Source organism: Pezoporus flaviventris, unplaced genomic scaffold (assembly GCF_033815535.1).
Source record: "Pezoporus flaviventris isolate CSIRO_AGI_PZ_B2104156 unplaced genomic scaffold, CSIRO_AGI_Pfla_v1 ptg000023l, whole genome shotgun sequence".
NCBI lineage: Eukaryota > Metazoa > Chordata > Aves > Psittaciformes > Psittacidae > Pezoporus > Pezoporus flaviventris.
This window is the reverse complement of record NW_026892571.1, coordinates 8112846-8135967: the sequence shown is the minus strand read 5'-3', so window position 1 is coordinate 8135967 and position 23122 is coordinate 8112846. Positions and strand designations below refer to the sequence as shown.

Below are 23122 nucleotides of genomic sequence, written 5' to 3'. Positions count from 1 at the left end.
TGTCTGACACAGCCCTGTCTGACACACCACTGTTGAAACAGATCTCCCCAGAAGCAATAAGACATGCACCAAGAATGCAAGAATGCACACTCTGTAAAACTATAATCATTAGATTACAAGATAATTAAATGTTTAATGACAGTATGAGGAATAAATCACACTGCTTGCTTGTTCGATTAAGATGGTCACTGCACAGATTTATTCTGTGGATCACAATATTAAAGGAAACTAAATACCTGCTTCTGAAACAGTACACCTATTAGAAAGTCCTACCATATCATATACCATGCCATGCAGTAAGTCTTTCAGTCTTTTAAAAATAATGTTAATTTTTGCCCCAGTGTAGCAACTTTTCAGGACTCTTCTGAGTATTTGTTATCATGGAATGACCTATCTCCCATTTCAACACTGCTTCCATTGAAAAACAAGTACCACATTTTCCACTGAAGCTTGACATTATCTTTAATCTTTACTGCATGAATATTTCATTATTTGTTTTAACTTTACCAGTTAACTTTTGCCAGTTCTTACCTTTTTTCTAAGCTTTCTGACTTCTGAAGCAGATCTATTTGCTGATTGAGCTGTCTCTCCATTCCCTACAGGCTCTCTGTATATTTGTAATATTCCTCTCTTGAGTAGCCATTCACCCACTAGGTTTGAAACCATTTCCTGCAAGAAATTCAAAAGTTTGTAATGACAACTCTGGAAACATATGCATTTTTAATTAATAACAAAAATACTCAAAAACATCAGGCCTCATCGACACTGAAAGGCTTGAGCTCTTCAGCACAGCTGAATTCTCTGACAAGCTCCCTTAATTTCTTAAAGCTTGCCCATTTGAAATAATTAAAAATGTAATTAATAACCCATTCGGTTTATGTTTCTATTAAACTTAAACTGAATTAAATCAGACGCACTCAATCCAGAATTATTTCCTATGATCAGCTCTTAGTATTTTATCTCTTACCATTCAGGATGCAACATTATACACCTTGTTCTTGGTTCAAGGGCTGCTCTTGCCTGTCAGTCTCCTCTGGCATAGTCAGATACCCATAGGCATACACCATACTAGTAATATTTTGTCTCCAAGGTATACAAAAGAAAATGAAGTGTCCCTCAGTGAAACAGCTGTGCTCAGATTCATTTTTTTTTTTTAATTTTTTTTTCAGTAATGTTAAATCCATAACCAAAATCTAGTTCTGGGGCTTTATAATAGCAATATCTCAACAGAAAGCCTACAGCATGTCTCAGAATTTTATTATACAGTAAAATTGAGCTTGTGGTTACAGTTTTTCAGACTCCCTCTACACTTCAGCATATTTAGTGTCAAAATGAGTGAAATAGTCTTGAATATTCTTGGTCACAAAATACAGCAAACAAAATATACCTGTGGGATTTCTTTTCTTGTTGTTGCTCTAGCTCATTTATAGTTAAATAGATCAAATGCATTCTGACCTTTTGGTCTGCTGTTTGTCAGTTGTGACTTCTGAGTCATATACTAGAGGCAAAATATTCAGCGGTAATCAGTAATTAACTGCCACCAAAGCAGAAACGTGGAACCTCCCATTCACTTGTTTAAGCAAACACTCATATTAAAGCAAAATTCTTTCATTTGAAATTCAGTGTAAGTAGATCACAATTCAATAAGCAAAATGAGAGAGAGAGAGAACAAAGATAACAGTCTTTCTCCATACATCAAGTTGTATACTTTTACGGACAGCAAAACGTGTAACCAGATATATCAGTGCTTCTGTGGCTTTGCTAGCAGTTGAGGATCTGTTCCTTCATTCATGAAACTGTCTCCAGCTACTAGTAGTAGTTTCCACGGGTCTTGGCAGGATCTTTTATTGTCACCAATGTGCTTTTGTACCAGTTACTCCAGGTAAAGGCATAGCAGATAACCAAGCAGTTTAGTGAATTATGAACTTTTTACATGTAAATTAACAGTCAAGGTTTAATAAATACAAGACAACAGTGAGGATTAATGAAGTTAGACAACAGGAAAAATTCTCAGTTACAAAAAGATGGCACAGTGCATCCAAACGTCTTAGAACAATAATTTTTCTTCCCCTGCAGAGAATATAAAACAACTTTCCACGGTACTAGAGTATTGTGCATGTCTGTCATTTAGAATCACAGGTCCTTTAAACTTACTATAAATTTTTGAGCATCCAGCAGGAACATCAACAGGAAAACTACATGTCTCTGAGCTACTTTCACTATATTTTATCTGGGAAATGAACAAAATTACTCTTCAAGTGGATCAAATACATTTTCCCTATCATTCAGGGGAAACATTCAGACAAACTCACACATATTAACCTACTGTATTTGATTCCCATGGACTAAAATAGTCTCTTGATATTTCAGAAGGTCTGGTGGAAATAAAGTACCATCACTAACACACAGTCGCATAGCATTGCTTTGTACTTGTTCTCCAGTTCTTCCATACAAAGTGCTAGGGCAAGTATTAGACTCTTATTTTTCTCGCTCATCAACAGAGTAACAATATTTCATATACTTACATGAAGATAAACACATCCTTTATCAGGCTTATTGTCCTCTTCTTTCATGCTCTCCCTGTTTAGTTACCAGCAAACAGACCCACCAGGTAACTCACTCCGTTTCTGAAAGGAAACTCTGCACCCCTGGAGCAGCTGGTGCAATGGATTAGCTCTAATCTGTACTTCAAGATGGTGGGAGGAGCTTCTAAAGTGAGGAGCCGAAGTATTCAAGTCTCAAGGTTGGTTTAATTCTTTAATGGGCAGTGATTCTTTCTAACTATTAAGTTTAAACCCTAGGAAGTTTGAAAAATTAAGTAACAGCTCAGAATACAGGTGCTTAGTTAAGCATTCTCTTATTACACAGAATCAATACCTTATGTACACCACATCAGTATCAGTAGCAGCAGTAAAGCTTCTTTTGCATGTTTCCATACCATGTTGGTTTTTCACAGGTTGAGCACGAGAGGCTTGAACATTTTTCTAAGCCTATTTAATGAAATCCTAAAAGGGCTTTCAGATTTATTCAAACATTTACATTGCTTTGTACATCATCTATTGACCTTTTATATGTTAAGTTTGTCATTTAGCACTCTTAGCCACTTGCAGTTTATCTTTTGTGAAAAAGGGTCTGTAGAGCTGGAGAAAAAGCATCAGAAGAATACCGGGGTTAAACCAAAATAAATAACCTTGCTAGGGCTTAATATTTTCGTGGCTGGGGAAAAAAATTGAGAAGTGTAACACAATAATCCCTAAATATTACAGCACCTACCAGCAGCCTTGAAAGCACAGGTTAAATTCACACAGAGCAAAACCAAGGACTATTAACAACACTCTACTACATATAGTTCCAATATTGAGCACAAAGTTGTGTCCTGTTTGTGTTTGAATGTTTACAGCTGTTTTTTCCTAGTTTCTCCTAGATGACTAAGGAAGTAGTTGGCATGGGTAGAGGAAGTCACTGAGGCACAGAAATCTGTTATTAAAAGGTGACATGCTGTTGTGTTTTAACCTCAGCAGGCAGCCAAGTACCATACAGCTGCTCGTTCACTTTCCCCACACCCCTGGTGGGATGAGGAGGAGAATCAAAAAAGGTAAAACCCATGGATTGAGATAACAGTTTAATAATTGAAATAAAGTGAAATATAATACTAATAACAATAATAATGAAAAGATAAATAACCAAGAGAGATACAACTTAACAAAACCCCAAACAGTGATGCACAATACAATTGCTCACCCCATGCTGACCAATGCTCACCCAATCCCTAAGCAATGATTGACTCCTTCCAGCTAACTCTCCCCAGCTTATATACTGAGCATGATGTCATACAGTATGGAATAGCCCCTTGGCCAGTTGGGGTCAGCTGTCCTGGCTATATCCCTTCCAACTTCATGTGCCCCTCCTGCCTTCTCACTGGCAGGGCCTGAGAAGCTGAAAAGTCCTTGTGTTAGTATAGGCGCTACTTAGCAACAACTAAAAACGTCAGCGTATTATCAACATTATCTTCCTACTAAATTCAAAACACAGCATTGTACCAGCTACTAGGAACAAAATTATCTATCCCATCCAAAACCAGGACACATGTACATGGGTGTAGCTATTAGAAATTAGTTTACAAAACTTGCGTGGCCCATCTAAATCTCTGAATTTTTCTAAGCTTGCTACAAATTGCATCTTTCATATATAAGAAAACAGAATTAACCAACCTACATTCATTTACCAGCTTCTCTACTGTTCATTAGTAGGAATTCTTTCCTATTAACAGAATTAACTACTGTTCATTAGTCCTACCATTAATAGGAAAAAAAATCTTTTCTGAATCTCTGAGGCAATCTCATGAGTTCTGAAATATGAGATCAGATTAGTATAATATAGTTTTAGCTTACAAAGCCATGAAATACCATAAGTGGTTGAACTTAGTATGGAATATGATAAATTTTATTAATCTTAAGTTTTGAAAGTGCTGTTAGAAGTTTGCTTTGCTCTAAATGGATAGTCAGGAATCAGATGTGATAGAAACAGTACCTTTTATTGGATTTTCAAAACTCCTTTGGTATTTTTGAAAACACCACTGTAAATCCCTAATTTAGTAAATACTCAACTTCAGTCACATGGACAGTCTGAATTATCTTGATGAGAATACACAAATGTTAAATGTACTAAGATGAAAAAGAATACAAAATTGGACTGGAAACCTTGAAACTTCTTAAGATAACACTTGTCCATGTGATAGAATTGTTAATGCAAGGCTTTCAGATGATTAACATAATGAATATTAAAAGTATGCTTTATTTTCATCTAGTTCTCATTACTTTCATAATGAAAAATGTGCATGTACATGCATTTGCGGGTACAATAATATGCTAGATTGCATGCCTTAAGGACAGATAAAAAGATAGAATGTGTATTTGTACTGAACTTGTCCAGTATGAGGTCAAATCAGATGGTCTGAATGCAGGAGCAAATCCAACAAGGAAGGCAGCAATGGAAAACAAACCAAGAATTGCTTAAGGAAAAATGAACTAAAGGAAATGAACAAACACATCAGAGTGAGTGAAAGCACTGAAAAAAAAAAAGACCAATGGTAATACAGTTATCTGTTCGTATGTCCAGGAACATAGTTGATTAAGACAGAAAACTTCTTAGTATCTGTTATTTCAAATGAGATTTAAAGTTAATTGTTAACCACCACTTCACCCCCTGCAAGTCAATACTAAACAGCCTGTTGTATAGCTTGTCTCCTCTGCCTTATTTAGGACTTAAGTTGCCTTTTTATACTGACTGTTTTTTATTGGATTGTTGGTTTTTATTCTGCTTTGCATACCCAAGCAAGATCTTCTAAACCTATTTGCATTTAATTGTAAGACCACAAGTAAGTAAAGCTTAAATTTTTCTTAATTAAACTCCAAACAACAAATCATCATTAGTTAGACACCCTGCAGGGACAGAGATTAGAAGTACAGAGACAAACCTTAAAATCTGGTTTTGCGCCTGCAATGCAATATTTACAGAACTATCAGAACAGTTTGTGTATTTGTTAAAGAGGAAAGAATATGTTAACAAATAATGTAGTAGTAAATACTTAGTGCAGTTCCATGTTCTCTTCCCCCAGGAAAAAAAAATGCCTTTCTGAAAGCAGCAGAAATCACCAAAAGTTGTTATATTGCCTACATTATATGTTATATACATACATGTTATATATTGCCAACATTACTAATGGGATCTGACCTTGAGTTCATTCTTCACTAAATCGCAGATCATCAGCACAGTGTGGACTAACATAATGAAGAGAGAGGAATGATAACACAGAAAGCTCAGCTTGTTGAAGACGACTCCTAGGCTAGTCCAGAGGATCAGTGACTGCTTTATTAGACTACGTATCTTTGACCATGGACTTTAGAGTGCCTGGCATGAGGTACTCTGGTCTAAGATTAGTTTCCAGGAGCCAGATTAAAATAAATATTAATGAATTAATATAACAGTATCACCAATATTCAAACTAAATACTCAGGAGACACACACACCCCCCCACACCCCCCAAGATTTCTGTCTATTTATTAAATTCTACAGTTGATTTGTTTGTAATTGTGTTTTGAATCCAGAGTCATAGAGGTCACATTTCCAAAGGCTCACTAGCAACTCTGATGTCTATGACCTTACTTATGTTTATTTTTTTTTTATTTTTAGGAAGCTGACACTTTTAAATAGCTAACAGTACCCATACTTGAGTTTTAAGACAAACACGACAGGTTATGAGTCATAACATGGAATTCACAGAAATATAATAAGTCACGTTCACTTAAGTGAAGGACTTAGCCTGCAAATAATATCTGTGTATGTTTGGGGGGGAGGGGGAGGAGAAGAGGAAGGGAGAGACACAGACAGAGAGCAGACACAGATTATCTGGCTTGAGCCTATTGGAGGAAGTCAGGAAGCTCACAAATAAGTCTTGGGATTTTCCTGTGAAGGTTATAGTTGTGAAGTGTTAGCTAGTCAAGTCTGCCTCAAAATCAGTCTCAACATCCACTTGAGATTAACAACTGAACTAGCAATCTCCACTGGTGACAATCACACAAACTTCAGAGTAGGCTTTTTTCTTTCACTTTTCTGATACCTAGAAATGCTTCTGGTATTTAATTGACTGCTAATTTAAGAATATTATGACCATGCCTGTCCCAGTAGGTAAGCTTTTCCTTTGGGAGATCTTTGGCCATTCTGCTTTAAAATCTGAGTTGATTGAGGTGAGGTAATAAGGTTTTCTGCAACTTCTGTTTTCCCTGAATCACATCTTGCATGCTACAGCAGAGAAATTTGGTCTGTTTAGCTCCTGCTGCATTCAGTACTTGTAGCTATAATCTTAGTTTTACTATGACCTCTTTTGCTTTATTACTTTAGCTGACTTGTATAATTATCATATTCTGCATTTGCAGTTTCCTCCATTCTATTTTTGTTTTCATTTTGCTAGCTTCAGCTCCTCTTAGCAGTTGCCTACTTGAAAAGTGACCTACAGCTAGACACTTTACATTTCTACTCCCAGAGACTGTTTAGACTGAAGGCCTGTGAATCATTTGAATTAAAAGTGCATGATCTTAAGGCATTCTGGGCTATCCAGAAGAACAAATAGAGTTTCTATCTAGGGAGATTAGACATTAAGTGATGTTACGTTCAATTGATTTTACTTGTCCTTAAGTGATACTAGTCAAACCAGTAAGCCATTTATCATCTATTCATTCTATACATACTAGGCACTGGTAGCATTAGCTGTCTCTTTTTTGGGCTTTCTGGCTGATGACTGTATCAAAAAAACCTTCTGAAGGTTTAAGCATTTGCTTGTATTTCCTATTCAAATGTTTCTTAAAATTGTCATTTTCTAGATAGTCATAAAATTAAAAAAAAACCACCCTAAACCAATAAAACCCAAAAGTGACCCAACACCATTCCCTCCAGCCTCTGAAAAATTTATGACAATTATTTCTTTAACAATTTGCAAAGCTCTCACATGACTCTATACTGTATGGCTGTGAACTTCAAATGAGACAGTATTTCTCATGCAATACAGTGCTCATCCTGAGGATTTCAATTGGGTGATCAGTTGAGAAACATGCAAAGTTATTGTAGTTTTAACTGTCTAAGTACTCTATTTTTAGTACTCCTTTGTTTTGCTAAAATGGTTAATCAAACCGAGGAGTACTTCACTTTTTACTGATTTTAAGATCCTGCAAGTTTATAACTTTTGACGGCTAGATGTCAAGTGCTGTTCAAAGGCATCACAGCACCTCATGGGATTCTAAATTTAGGCTAGCTCTTCCCAACCTGTGTTCTTCTTTTAGTGCTTTAATTTGCAATCATGATGTTTGACTGTGCAAACTGTCTGAATATTTTGATGACAAAAATGGTCATAAAAAAATTTCATTACCATTACAATCAGTAGTACTGATACATGAAACAAGACACATTTATGAATTAAGGAGAGATAATTTTAAGGAGACATAATTTTAAGAGACCTTTGATACTTTGCTCTAAATTATATAATAGTTATAGATCAGGTAGCTGAATCACCTACTATAGCACTGACTTTTCTTCCACTATGAACTAAACCTGAATATTGCCTATGTGATGATGCAATGATGTACAAGATTTTTAAGTCCATCTTGTATTGCTGGACTTCTGCTAAGGCACTCTTTTATTTGGGTCTCTTTAGTACAATTCTTACGAATATGTATTAGTGGTAAATTTACCAAATATGTAATTTAATATATTATTATTTAAAAAAAACTATTATTGTCTTTCTATCACTAGTTATGAACTTTGTCTTATAAATATCTAATCAGCCAAGGATTGGTACTAAGTTCCATTAATGATTTCAATTACTTTTGCAGTTAGGCATTTGAAAAATCGGACTATCTATTTGCAAAGACGAGGTGACTTTGAGCCAGAGCTGTTTTCCTCAGCCTGTCCTAATATACCTTGTCAACCTGAATGATGAATGCATATATTTATTAAATTCCTCGACAATGCCACCTTTTGAAGGCTGAAAAACATATCAGAAGACAGGATTAGAACAAATTATTAGGAGATTAGTGGAAACAATCTGGCATGCATAAATGCAAGTTCTCTATTTGTCAATGGACAATGTCTTCAAAACAGGTTTTGATCACAATATTGTGCTTCTGACAAAGGCAAACACTGTGGGATATAGGAAACGCAAAGTAATCAATTCACTCTATGTGGCACTCAGAAGATTTCAGCTGCAGACTGTGTCCGATTTAAACAATAGGTAGACCAACTGGAGAAAATCCAACAAATACAATAAGAATAATAAGCAACCTCCAAACATTAAACATAAGAATGGTTTGACGGAACTGGATCTGTGTAATCTAGGAAGAGGTGCAGTATAAAGCTTTATATACACAGCAATTACCTGAAAAAAAAAAAGAAAGAAAAATAAGCTGGGTTTACTGTCAACACAAGAAAACATGAAAACCAAAGGTCTCTGATTGGACAGGGAAGACAACTGGGATTTTAAAGCACTGAAATAGGTGGCCCAGGTAGGCTATGGAATCATTACTCCCAACTAACATGTCTGAGGTTTCAAAGTAAAACTAATGAACAAAATTGTGTTTTTTCTTGGTATTCAGTGAAGTGAAAATGACACTAAAAATGACACTGTTATAGTATGTTCTGAGAGTAGAACATGATGCAAGTGTGTGTGTTTAGGTGTTTTTCCACTCAGAAATATAGGACAGAAGCTTCACAAGTTTTCCACTGTGACTCCAGAGCTTTGGAGTCTCCACCTAGCAGTTCTGAAGCAGAAATGTTCATAACAGATGAAAAGGCCACATAAAGTTGGAGCCAGAAAGCAAAGTACAAAAGATGTTTTATCGGTATTTCTTGTGACTAGATAGATATTAACAGAATAGTCAAGCTGGACTGCAGTGACTAAATCATTATGCTTATGTGGTTTTCTACTTCTCTTTTTTATAGCCTTCGTCTTGTGTGATGTCCATTAAGAACCTTTGTATGTACATGTAATACTAACTTTTCTACAGATCCAGTATTATCATACAGGTAGAGAACATGAAAAAAAATCCCAAATGGCATTTAAAAAACCCTACACCCTTTTCCGACATCTAAAAATAAATAGTCAAATACCTGATTAACTTCAGTTTTTCAAGGGAAATTTTGCAACAGTATCTTAATTATACATTCATGAACTGCAGATTTTATTTCTGTCCTATAAACCAACCCTTTGCAGGTTGCTGGATTTAATTTTTATTCCTTTAAGACAAGGCTAGGTGATATTTGTTGAAGTGTATATATACACATATACACACAGAAAGCATATTTGCTTAAACATCTATATACATTTTATACATACATTTAAGCTCAAGACATTAACATAGGATCAATTTATTTTGAAGAATTAATTTTTCTAGCATTTGAACATGTCCTGCAAACATGAAGTATATGAAAGCAAATATTAGTTCCACATACTCAGCTCACTAGCTCAAGAAATGTCTTGAATCCCTCAGTAAAGATTTGATCTTTAAAGTTACTGAATCTTGCTCAGCAAAGGGGGAGAGTGCCAGAAGAGTTAAGTTTGTCTCACTAATCTACAGTTATGAGTTACAAGGAAATGGATGATTACTGATGAAGGAGACTAGAGGGAAATAGAATATTGGCATAATGATGTCATATTAAATGTATCCCCTTAGCCAAAGAACAGTTTAACAGATACCTGAGAAAGCTGTTTCTCTGCAAAAGGTGAACAGAGACAAGGTCATAAGACATATTAGCCATCTACCTAGTATGGAGCTGAATGACTCAAACAAAATTTCCTCAGCAGCCTTCCAATCCCACCTGAAGGATTTTTGTTGCTGTTCTCTGTTTCATTCAGTTCACAGTGCACTTACATTTTACAGTTTCCTTTAAAGTAGTCATCAGCCAGTTAGTTCTGACTCATGGCACAACCTTACAAGACTAAGATTTGGTTGTCTGACTTCTTCTTTGCTCTCTGCTGGGAAATGATTGTACAAACTTAACGCTGAAGGTAACTGAGGAATGCTAGTGCTTGTATAGACCTGTTAGCAACAAGAAGGAACAACATACATGTCTTTATAGTAGATAGAAAAACTCACTGGAGAAAGAAAGTATTATTACCTAAAGCTATAAACCCCAAACTTTTTACTGGTGGATATCTGAAGGAAAGGGAGAGGAAACTGAGAGGATTTAGATTTCTTCACAGCACACTCGTCTTCCAACTTGCAAATGGAAGCAGAAAAGACAAAGTTCCATTCTAAGGATCAAAAATGAATGCCTAATTGAAAAACTTACCCCAAATTAAACTGAACTGTCCAAGGGCTCAGTGAGCTATAATGTTGTACTTTAAAATGTCTTAACAAAATGCACCCTAGAGAGAAGAAGAAAATGCCCAAGTAAGGAAAAGAGGCTAATAGTCAATAATCAGCTTCCTTTTTCCCCAAGTGCAAAAGTAGGAATGCTGCAGTTCTTTCCTTTTGCTAGGGTAACAAATTAAGCTTGTAAAGTCTGAAGTTTTATGCTGTTTTTTTAGTCAGACCATAAACAAGCTGCAGTTGTTTTTTCAGTGCATATTGCCCACCAGCTCCTTTTCCAGATATAAAGTGATCTCTCATCTTCAGCAGGAGTACCAGAGCATCCCACATCCCATATAAGGTTTGTTGTTCAAGAAAGAATTGTTAAATAAAGCTAACTGATTTAAACTTTATAAAGAGGCATGTCATCTTTTAGTATCAGCTAACGATTTCAGTACTGATCAGCAATTTTTAGCTGGCTTTTACTCGAGCACCTGCTGAAATCTCCCTCCAAGATGCAGGAAATGGTATTTTATACCTTAGCTGATGGGAGTATTATTAGATGTGATGTCTCAAATATTTTATCTTGTAAATGGCGGCAGTTTCTGTTCACAGATTGTGTCCTTATTTGTGTGCTTTCTACTACATACTACAAGATAATGATTACTGAAGAATCAAAGAGCATATGAAACAATTATTGAAAATAACATTCTTGCTGTCTTTCAGTAGTGAAATACAAAGCCATTTGTCTATTTTTGGTCTCTTAGGCCTTTTGGGTAACAAGTTTTGTATTTTCTTGAGATGTAAACATAAATTATACTTGGCTGTTATGCAATGAACTGACTAAATAATAATAAGACATTACAGGTCACTTACTTGTGAAATTGCCACAGGCAGTTGTCTGAAAAAATCCCAATCATTTTGGGCTGTAAATAAAACAGAAAGGTATGAAAAATTATGAAGGAAATAGAACTATGAATGGCTGGAGAGTCAAACATCTAAGAGTATGTGAATTGACAGACATTGTCTTATACATGATGATATTGTCATTATAGTTATTCAGGAAGGATAGACTCTATTTTTATGCCAAAGATGTAACTGTTAGAAACCTTAGATAATATGAGGGCATTGATGGACATTCTCAGAACAGGCTTATACATTATCATAGGCTTTTTCTTCCAGACATTTTGTAGCCTTTTCATACAACAAGGATAGTTTACTTTCCATTTATAAATGCAACTGCCTCCTTAATATTAGGAAGTAGGAAATAAAGGCACAGGCATAGAAATTAAAGCATAAGAAAGGCATAGGAAACAAAATGAGCCATTTCAGGTCCAGTCTATAAAGGACTAGGACAGAAAAATGGTAAGTACATGATGTTTTCTATTTCATAGACTTACACCACTCAGATTGCTTGCACCAGTCAAACTGTTAAACACCATGTAAGATAATAGTCTGTTTCTCAAACAGGAAAAAAAACAAACATAAGGAAATATATGCTCTTTCTACAACTGTAGTGCAAGTCAGAGTGAGTAGCAAATACCTCTTCTTCAGTTCCCAGATGTATGCTTAGCTCACTGGATTAGACCTCCTGACTGCACAGAGGACAAGACAATCCTTTCAAGAAAACACATTAAGAACATGCTTTTAGTAGGCACTATTGTGCCTGAAAAAAAAAACAACCCCCAAAAAACCCTAAAAAAATTAAGGCTCACAAGCAGTTTCAGCCCACTGATGATCACCGGGCAATAAACGTCATGTTCAAACATATGGCAACCTTAAGCACTTTCCAGTGAGCTGGGTAAAACCTTATTTGTTCAAGGTCACTGATGTGGTGGGATTTGTCATTCTTGACCTGTCACCAGTATAGGTCAAGTCAGTATAGAATAGTTTGGTACTTAGCTTTGGGCTTCTTTTAATCCATTTTTATTTTTGTGAACAGAAAAAAGAACCAACAACCCCTTTCTGTGTTATCTAGACAAAAGGAGCTCAGTAAGAAAAACAGAAATTAAGTTCACCTTTAAAATGCTTTTGGGTAATGGAAACTTTGATTCAAAGTGACAATTCTAATAATATTTTCCCATTTTATTTTGAGTTTTCTTCAGGCTGTGAAAAAAACAAATTAAAAAAAGAACATACAATTATTTGAGTGGATGGAAGATAAACTGTTCAATAAAAGTGCACAGAGCAGAGATTACAACCCACAAACCAAGCAAAAATATGAAATTAATTATATTTTAGGTAAATTTAGTATTTAGTAACAGCAATTAAATCTGGTGAACTTTTTGTGTCAGAGATTTTAAAGCTGTTGTTAACCACATTTATAGTTAAAATACTGTCATACAGGAACTGACCAGCATTTTCAGAGACAAAGATCCAAGCAGACAACATGCCAATAATTTTAAAGTTTGCCCAATTACCACATCATTTCCATTACGTATGATACAATATTTCTATAATGCACATCAAATGAATAGAGTCGGAGGATTAAGCATGTTCAGAAAATAGTGTCTCATCTTGGTCTAGAAATTTGTCATAATGATAACAATCAGAATGTTACCTTTTATGTACTACAGATCAGTCAGAGGTACTGTCTTCCCTTGGAAAGTAAATTTGCACAGTAACCATGAAGTCAAAAAAACCACTGGCTGAGTTATTTTATCTGAGGAATAATTTCTTTAAGGACAAAAAAAAAAAAAAAAAGGAGAGCACTCTAATTTGACATCCTTTTATAATTCAAGTTGAATGCCCAAAGGAAAAAATAAAGAGAAATTTCTCAATATATTTTCATAGAACAACATGTGTTCAGTAGAAGTTAGAAATAAGCCCTCAAAGAGTAGGAAATTCATGGCTCCATTAGTCAAAGTGCTAGCTTTGTTGATTACTTTCAAACCTGATTTAAATGATTTATTATCCAATCTCCATATTTTATTATTTTGGCTTGCACATCTTTCAGTCACATTACTGACCATAATTCCCTGCAGTCATTCAAATAATAAAATAAGTCTGTTAGTTTGATTTCCTCCATAGATCATTTAATACTCATCACACCTGGATAACAGAAATTACTATGTTGTAAAAGTGGAAGAAAGAAGCCTACAGCTCTGTTGATAACTGAAATTTTCAGGTATTAACAGTGCCTTATTATATCTCTATTATGACAACTGACTCATTTGACTTGAGATCATCTGGAGAAAATGAGCTTATGGCCCTACTAAAGAGCAAGAAGTCTATATTGTATACATAAATTCTAATACTAGCTGGTCATAATGTGCTTTCTTTATGTAGGTCTGATTTCATGACAGTAACTTCATTAACATATGAATGGCAAAGAACAAATATTCCATAAGGTGGAAAGGGCAGAATGAAATCCTACTTCCAAAGAATTTAATGATGCCAGGATATAATCCCTGTCTTTTGATTTTCTAAAGCAACCTCTCAAAAAATATGTAAGATATTTAAGCCTGATGGAATGCTGGACCTGTTATATGTACACAAAAGCTTATTCAATACCTTGAAAAGATGTAGCTACATTAAATTCAGACTATGAATCCATTTTATAAGAAAGAAAATGTTTACTGCTAAGAAAAGTTTTGTACTTAACATTCCTACTTAGACTTAATGATATATAGCAAGATAATAAAATGTACAGAAATAAAGGAGACAACAGTGGAGATATTGTGCAGGAAAAGATAATGTAAATCTAATGGTGGAAGGCTGAATCTTGAAGTAAGTTCAGGAAAAAAACCCTGAAACAATAGTATATATTGGTGGACATCAATTTAAATACTTTTTTTAAAATGTTTTTTAAATGCTGACTTTCTTCTTGCTGACTTTCTAATACTTGAACAAATATTAGTTGTGTTATTATCCATATGTCTTTAAAAAATAAGGCAAAACAAAGCACATCATCCAAGAATATAAGGATACAGCTCTTGCATTAGTGGTCATAGATGCCTATTTCCGAAAAATAGGTTTCAGAAGTTCTTGTGTTTTCTCTTCACAAAGGGGATCCCACATAAATACAAGAAATTTGCCTTTCATTTTCTATATAAAACATTTTTCTGGGCTATGATTTGGTTTTGATATGAAGTATTTTAGTAAATTAAGTTTCAGAATATATTTGTAATTATAGTTTTAAGCATGTAAATATACATGTATATATTTAGAAAACAACAAATTTAAGTATTTTTTCTTACCTGTCTGTAAGAATAAGATCTGAGATTTGCCTTTTTAAATTTTTATATGCCTATTCTTTGACTGAATTTGTCAATGAGGTTTACAAAGTAAGTTAGAGAAGTTATGTGTATACATTCAGATTATATATTTGCTAAACACATTTCTAACCAATAATGTTTGAGAACATAGTTTACATCTGGACTACTTCTCTATTACAATGATACATCATTATCTTAGTAATTTTGCCTCTTGCCATAAAATGTGCTGATAAAGACAACTGGAAAGACAAGTAGCGTAGATTGAAATAGTGTCAACATGAACCATCATTAGCTGTCTTTGAAATGCTGACAAAAAAAATAATTCAACAAAGCACAGCAAGCACATGGAAGAGCCAAGAATCCCTGGCCTTAGGAATCCCTCTGCAATACCAACTACAAAATCATTCCTGATAACTAACATATTGCATGACTTAAAAGGGCCTTTAACTTTTTATATGCCTATTGTTTGTTCTTAAAGATGGATATGGACAAAGATTTTAATAGTATGATCACTTTGAGTTAGCAACACTTATAAGGGTATCTTGACTACTACTGATTGTGAACTGAATTATCATGCTGTGATTATATTCCAAAGCCTGTGGGTTTTTTTGAGAATATTGATGATCCAGAGGAAAAAAAAAAAAGAAAAAAGGAGTTAGGAAAGGCTGACATCAAACAGACAATTTTATCACATACTAAGAAAAAATAGGAGAAATCCCAGGGGTTCTCACTTCTGAGCTATACTTCAAGTGGAAATTTTTCATTTCATACTAGCCAGAAATGCAGGTAGCAGCACATGATCTTATCTTTTACTGTATGCTTGAAATATTTGAAAAATTTTCAAACACTAGAAGGATGAAAAGGAAGGGTAATAGCCTCATTTTTTTATTCAGTATCATGTTCAGTATTTTCAGTACACACAACAACAGATTTCTGCAGAAAAAAGGGATCTAACTATTTTACAGCTACGGAAATATTCCCTTCACCCAAGTGGATCCTTTCTTTTGTCATCTTCAGTGAAACAACCTAAGCTGCATGTAATTGTTGTAATTTATCTGGGAGTAAATATACCTTTTCACTTTCATACATATACTTCCTGAAGCCTTTATTATAGCTCACTGTATTTGTCTGCTTTAGAGAAAATACCCGGAAACAATGGAAAGCACTGATAAGGTATAAATCAGATGACAAGAACGATTGGTGATGCAGAACTTTTTCATCCTCAAGTGTTTAGACAAGAGTATGTCAATGGAAACACCTCACAGTAAGCTTTTGCATACACCACACATTTCCTAATTTATAAAACGCTGTAAGCACTAACAGTACTGAGTATCTGAGATCTCAAAGAAATTAGGATTTAACGCTATGCTTTGGATGCAGTAATATATTTAGCTTTGGCACAGAGTTGTATCTTGATATATGCACATAAATTGAGAAGCTAACAGTGTAAAAAATCCAAACACACCAACTTGGATATTGTTTTCAGATGCCATCATTTCATCTACTAATATATTAAAGTGAACCGGAGTTGCTAGGATCAAACTGTACACAAGCATACCCTCAGGTTGAGGGAGAAGAAAAGCCTTCAGAATCAAGTCGAAGAATTAAATTATTCCCTTCCCTTATTTGATCTATTTTTGAGAAAGTCATATAGAGGTGTAATGTAACCATTGCTAACCCTGAGTAATTAAGGCAGCAACAACAGCAGGACCTGCATTCTGTCACTTCCAACTTGTCAGGACACTGTATTTAATTTCAGATTTCATTAGAGAAATCTATGTTCAACTGGATTAAGATTCAGTTAGACACACATATTTTGTCATTTATTATTTGGAAGGGTACATTTCAATCAGAAATAACAACTTCTGTGGAGTCTTACAGTTTCTTAGTAAGAAAAGGCAGAAATCTTTGGCTCTCACTATACTATTTTGTCACTCCCTGCAGTGGCTCCTTTATACTGTAGCGCTTACCACAGCAGGCATGGGTTTTAAAAGCCACACTACTAACCTGGAAATTGAAGGACTCTAGAAATAGGATCACAAGTTTCCTCATCAAGAACCCTGGACAATGCCATCATTTCTTAGGAAAAAAAAAAAGTCAGTGCAAGAACTAAACAAATTTACAATTTGTGGGTCATTTTTGTGAGTCTACTATAATCATCAGCGATGAATTAAATAATATATGATGTATTAAATATTTATAATAAATTAGGAATTATGCATTAAGTACCTGAATAGCCAGGAAAATCCAGATTTCTGTATAGAACTTGAAGAATTTTGTTAGAAAAAAATCCTGGCCTGAGATCGTACAGTTCCCAAGATCACTCCCTACAGTGCTGATCACTGTGAACTTTATTCATTAACCCTGCTGAATCAAAACACTCAGTTAATGCGTCTCAGTTTAAAGGGGCATGATTTAAACCAATAGACATGGATGTCTAGATTCACTGGTTTCTGTATGCAACTCTAAGGATAGAAAAAATCATCTGTAAGAAATCACTTACATCACTAGGGCCTAAGTATGTTAAATTGTTTACCAAAATGGATGAAAAAAACACCCAACTAAACAAACTCCTGTTAACATAGCCCAGGATATGATTTAACATAGAAAAAGATGGAGACTTTTTTTGTGGGAACAAAAATTTTGGACTCTTCCTTCATGTGGTTAGTGAGATCTCATTAGTTGCTGAAAACTCATTAAATTTACACTTTGGAATTAGGACAGCAAAACTAACATATCATTGTTAATTCTGAGGCCAGCAGAATAGGAGTATAAATAGATGAATGGTCATATGAAGAAATGTCATATCAAGTAGTGAATGTAAACCCAAATGTTATGATTGATATTGGGATAGGCAAGCTGATCATTTCTAAGAGACATTATGGTAAACACGACACAAAATGTGGTTTCTAAGTAAGAGTAATTTCAGTTTTAATCATTAGTTCCATATGTAACATCACTTTCACGGAGATTAATACCTGGAAAAACTAACAAATGCTGGGTTTGGTAGGTCTGATAGGAATCAGGAGTATTTATACGTAACTGTGAGAAGTACACACATACTGCTTGAAATAGCTGCTCTTACTAACCTGATTTTTTCCACTTTTATGTTCAAGTAGCCCTCGCCCCAACAACTGTTTCACCTTCCCCTAAATAGACCTCAGCTTAGCTTAGTTATCCAAAATTTCCTGCTTTTTCTTTTGAAGTTATGGACCTGAAAGAAATTACTTTGAAAGAAAAGCCACAATTTGTTATGAAGCTAGAAAAAAATTAACTCTAAGTACCATTGTAGCTGATTTGCAAGAGAAGCTCTTCATGTTCAAGTATGCTCTTACTCTCCTCATAATCAACAAAGACAAGAAGGGGAAAATGGATGCTAATATTCAATAGTCACAACAGGAAAATTAAGCCTCAATGACTGAATCTTCTGGCTTTCTAGACAGACTGAATGAAAGAAGAGATGATGGCCATTTATTTTTCCTTTGTTATAACAATAATATGCCTGAACTGGACCTCATTGGTACTGGACCTCATTCCATAAAAGGCTGCCTGATGAACATTCCATTTGCCATGTCAAATTGGTGCAGCAATGGTGTCTTGTGTGAGCTGTATTAGCAGCAACTGATAAACTTTCCCAGCTTCCCTGAGCAACTGCCCTTATCACCGGTGTAGTAAGACCTGTAAAACAAACTGGAAGTAACTATTTTGTACCTATTGGTAAATTATGTGACATTTCTGCCAGAAAAAGCCTCACAAGCTGCCATACCAGCTGGAAATACTTCAGTTTAGTATAACAAGTGCAACACTGAAGAGCTTTTATATATATGACTAATTCAGTTTAGCTTCATTGCAAATTAATGCATTGGGACAGCCAATAATAAAGCTATTAAAAGAATGAAATGGCTGTGGAATTGTCAAAATTTCTCCCTTAGCCTGCATTGAGGAAGACAATTTTAGCTACATGGGTCTCCAGTCAGTGGCAGAAACAGTCATACGCTACATTCAAATGTGCATGAGGTTTTTGAGGAAAGGATTGGAGGAAAACTCTCACCCACTGAACAGCATTATGCACGCATATGAAATTTACTTTAGTTAACATGACAAAAGGGATAGAACTGCAATTAGACAAAGAAGGCCCCCTATGAGGCAAAAGCCTGTCCAAACAGATGGGCTTTCCAATACACTTGAAGGTCAACAGATTATGAATTTGCTGAGCATGTCAGTAATCATGATACTTCATAGTCTTTTTCTGCTACAGCTACTGGATCTAACCTGTACATAACTCAGCAATTGAAAGACAAGGTCCATAAGGCAGCTATCTAAACAAACTAAAAGAGAAACTAGATCCTCTTATTTTTTCCCCAGTTGGAGAAGTTTATTAGGGAGATTTACTTTCACAGTGGATTTTGTCTGTAATCACAGAAAACTCAACCTAGAAACTACAGGGAGAATATATTCCTCAAAGTTTCTTCTGTGGGACCTGCTTTGAAGTAAGAAAATTTATGAACAGAACGTTGTGGAAGAGACACAACTCTATCCCAGCCAAAATCAGGACACAGAGGTAGTCCATCTTAATTATCAAAGTCTTCTTCTCTGTATTTGGAAATTACTTATTATTTAGTCAAATGGGTCTTAAGTGTATTTATAGTCCAGTACATAAGTGAAACTTAAATGCATATATAAAATGCACTTCCATACGATATGGTTTAATGAATGCTTCAACTATATAGTCAAAGCAGGAAATTAATATTTAACATAATTTGGATAGAAGGTTGGATTTGAAATTCTCAATCTTAGTCTTTGGTCAGATTGAATGGGATCATTTAACGAGTTACGTGTGGTCAATATCTTTTTAGGGATTTCACATGAAACAGTCTCATGAGAATAAATTCTCAAAGGCACATCAAGGCTGTGACTATTTAACCCCAAATAACCCTGCCCTAATATTATCATTTCAATAAATAAAGCAAAACACTCTTCTTGTTGCACTGATATAAATCTCACATAGCGCTATTTAACAAATGACATTACTCTAGTAAAGTTTTTACAGTGGATGTAAAGTTCTTCAGGACTAACCATACAAAGGATGTAAAAAAAATCTGCTATTCTCCAAATCGTAGTTTTTGATAAATCTTCATTCTTCATGTATCCTTTTTTAATCTATATCTATCTTCAGCTGAAGTTTCCTTGCTCCATTTGCTTTTTATTATCCCTGTCCCTTGAGCCTAAAAAGACTGCATTTAAACAAAAGCACCTACAGAACACAACACTTAAGTCTATTGTGCTCAGTGTTGTTTTCTTGTTACTTATTCTATTCCTCTTGATTAATCTGTCTTTACTTTCAGCCCATCTTTCTCTCCTGTCCTTCTTCATGTGTTCTTCCTTTGTTTTTCAAGGAAAAAAAACCTCACTAAAACCCAGCCCAACCTCTCAGATAAATTATCATCATCTAAGACTCAAATGAAATTTGGAAGAAAATTCTAATTAACTGAGAACACTCTCTCAGGGAAATCCCTTACCCTATTAATCAATCCCATCCTTTAAGTGTGGTTTGAAGAACATAAAAGGGAACTATTTCTATTTCTTAGCTGTCTGAAAGTAGGCTCTGCTTCATACTTATTTCTTTTTTCAATATCTGTTTGTTTTTTTTTTTTGTCACAGGGAAACTTTGGATGTACCAAGCTTAACTGGGACACATTAAAGGATACACATACACACAACATACCAGATGGAAAATATGGAGGTAGTATTTAAACACTGGTGACAATATGACTCACTCAATCTTCCCAGATATATACAATCCATGGTACAAAACATTCTCACTACTAGACCTTTATTTCCTGCTTTCTTGCCCAAATCTCAAAGCTATAGTTTGTTTTGAGGAACCGACTGACTGCCATCAGCTTCTTTAATAGTACCTTATTCTGGGATTCAATTTACTGCACTAACCCACAGTAGTATCACTGCTCTCTATTTCTTTGTAAACAAAAACTAAGGGGATTTATGTTTTAGAATAATTAAAGATAAATCTCTGCATACCCAATATCAAGTTAGAATAAGGACTGATATTCTTTAAAAGAATCATCCAGTCTGTCTATTCAGTGCAAGTGTGCAGTGCAGCGCAGGTTCTTAGTAAAAAGAAAAGCCAGCTTTTTCATTTTAACAAAATGAATCAATTGTGCAGAAAATGCTTTTGTACAGCAATAATAAGATATACTTTATATGCTTCAGATTTTTTTGTAAAAAAGAAAGGAAGAACCGGTTCTGACAGACTAAAGTTATGTCCATAAATATTGTTAATATTTGTTTGTTTGTTTGTTTTTTTAATGGAATCAGTAAATATATTAAGAGAAATCCTTATTATATAGTATGTGTGGACTTCTAAACACTTCATACAGTCCTTTGAAGACAAAGGACAAAAAGCCTTTGCCTTCATTTGCAAGAAAATTATTTTGTCTTGGAAGGAAAATGAGGGTCATTTTGTTTAAGTGTTAAACAAGAAAACAGTGGCAGAAATTAGTTATAAGGTTGCACAATGGAGTTTAGTGGTAGTCTCAAAGGAAGGCATCCTGGACCTCCATTGTAAATCTGCATAAATATATATATATATGTAGATATGCACATACACATACACACATATATGATCTGAAAATATGGTTGAATGTTAAAATGTCTGTGCTAAATGTTTCATAATGATCGAAAGTAAATCTTACTGCAAAGGGCTTCAGAAAGATCTTACAAGACAACATAATATGGCAATAGAATTGCAGCTGATACTCAGTGTGAATAAATATAAATTAATGCACAGAGGGAGATTAACCGCTAAGAATGTATACATAGGCACAAGTCCTAAAACACAACTAATGAAAATCAAAACCTAGGTACTGTGGGAAGATAAGCTCTTCCCGTAGCAGCAAGGAGAAGTTTAGAACATTAGAGAAATAAATAAAAGAACTGACCACAAAACATAAAGCATGTTCTATAACTTTCAGTCAAACGAAAAAATACTATATAGCAAAAAATAAAAAAAAATTAGAGATCAGGCTGATGAGGAGGTATGGAAAACTTACATAAGATGCTCTAGGAGACCATATAGCCAAACAGTAACTGAGTTGGAACCTACTCTGGTAGAAAAAAAAAAATCTGGTTAAAATCAATAGTAATAAAATGAATCAGTTCCACCATCAGATGCACCATATGGTCATACAAGCACCTGTGCCAAAACAGGTGATAAGGCAGCATGGGGACAGGGATTAAATGAATGAGGGAATACTGTGCTTACACCTTTCAGGGACAATGCTGGCTTTAAATGTTTACCAAACAGCAGACTAAGAGACTGCAACAATTCACCTCAGAAAAAAGGCAACAGAGGTGTTATATAAAGATGGCATGACAAAAATTTTATAACTGAGCTCCTACATACAACTGTGCAAAAATCATGACTGCACAAATTTTTGCTTCACTTAATTCTTAAAAAACTGGTGGGTACCAATTTATAATTACCTGACAATCCCTTCTGTACAACACAAGTCATTCTTCAGGCATTATGTTAATTAAAATGTATTAATTAGGTTACTGAACTACTTATCAAATACAGAAAGTGTTTATACATATTTTCTTTCAGTCACACAGCTGCTTTAAGGGAGATGAAATTACTTTCTTAATTTGATCACCTCTGTGACCAAGAAAGAAAAATGGTTTCAGGTTTTTTCTATTAAAATTTACCATTACTGGTAAATCTTTTGATCTACAACTTGCACTTCCACATCTTTTCTCCCTTGCAAGATCATAGTAAGTGAAAACAGAAAAGGCAACTGTGAGAAATGAATGAAATAACAAACTGTAATGGACAACCTGAAATTTGTAATAGATACTATCAGCAAAATTCTTTCAAGTTCAAATGCTGACATCTTTCTTTTATCCTTCTTCTACACAGGTGTAGCTTATATTTAAAGTTCCATCCATAAGCAATTCAGTAGAATACATAAAGGTGTTAAAGCCTGAACATACTTATGATGTCTACTAAAAGTTAGGAAAGTACTGACTTGTTCTTTCTTTCATTTATCA

General features: G+C 34.7%; 1 long non-coding RNA gene across 1 annotated transcript; it reads right to left on the bottom strand.

Annotated features, from left to right (window-relative positions):
* Positions 1 to 538: 538 nt before the first annotated feature.
* Positions 539 to 17496, bottom strand: LOC133271289 (uncharacterized). Its single transcript, XR_009744066.1, has 3 exons — positions 17285 to 17496; positions 11715 to 11764; positions 539 to 669 (listed from the first exon to the last, which is right to left on the bottom strand). It is a non-coding gene; the product is annotated as an uncharacterized LOC133271289 (long non-coding RNA).
* Positions 17497 to 23122: the final 5626 nt, after the last annotated feature.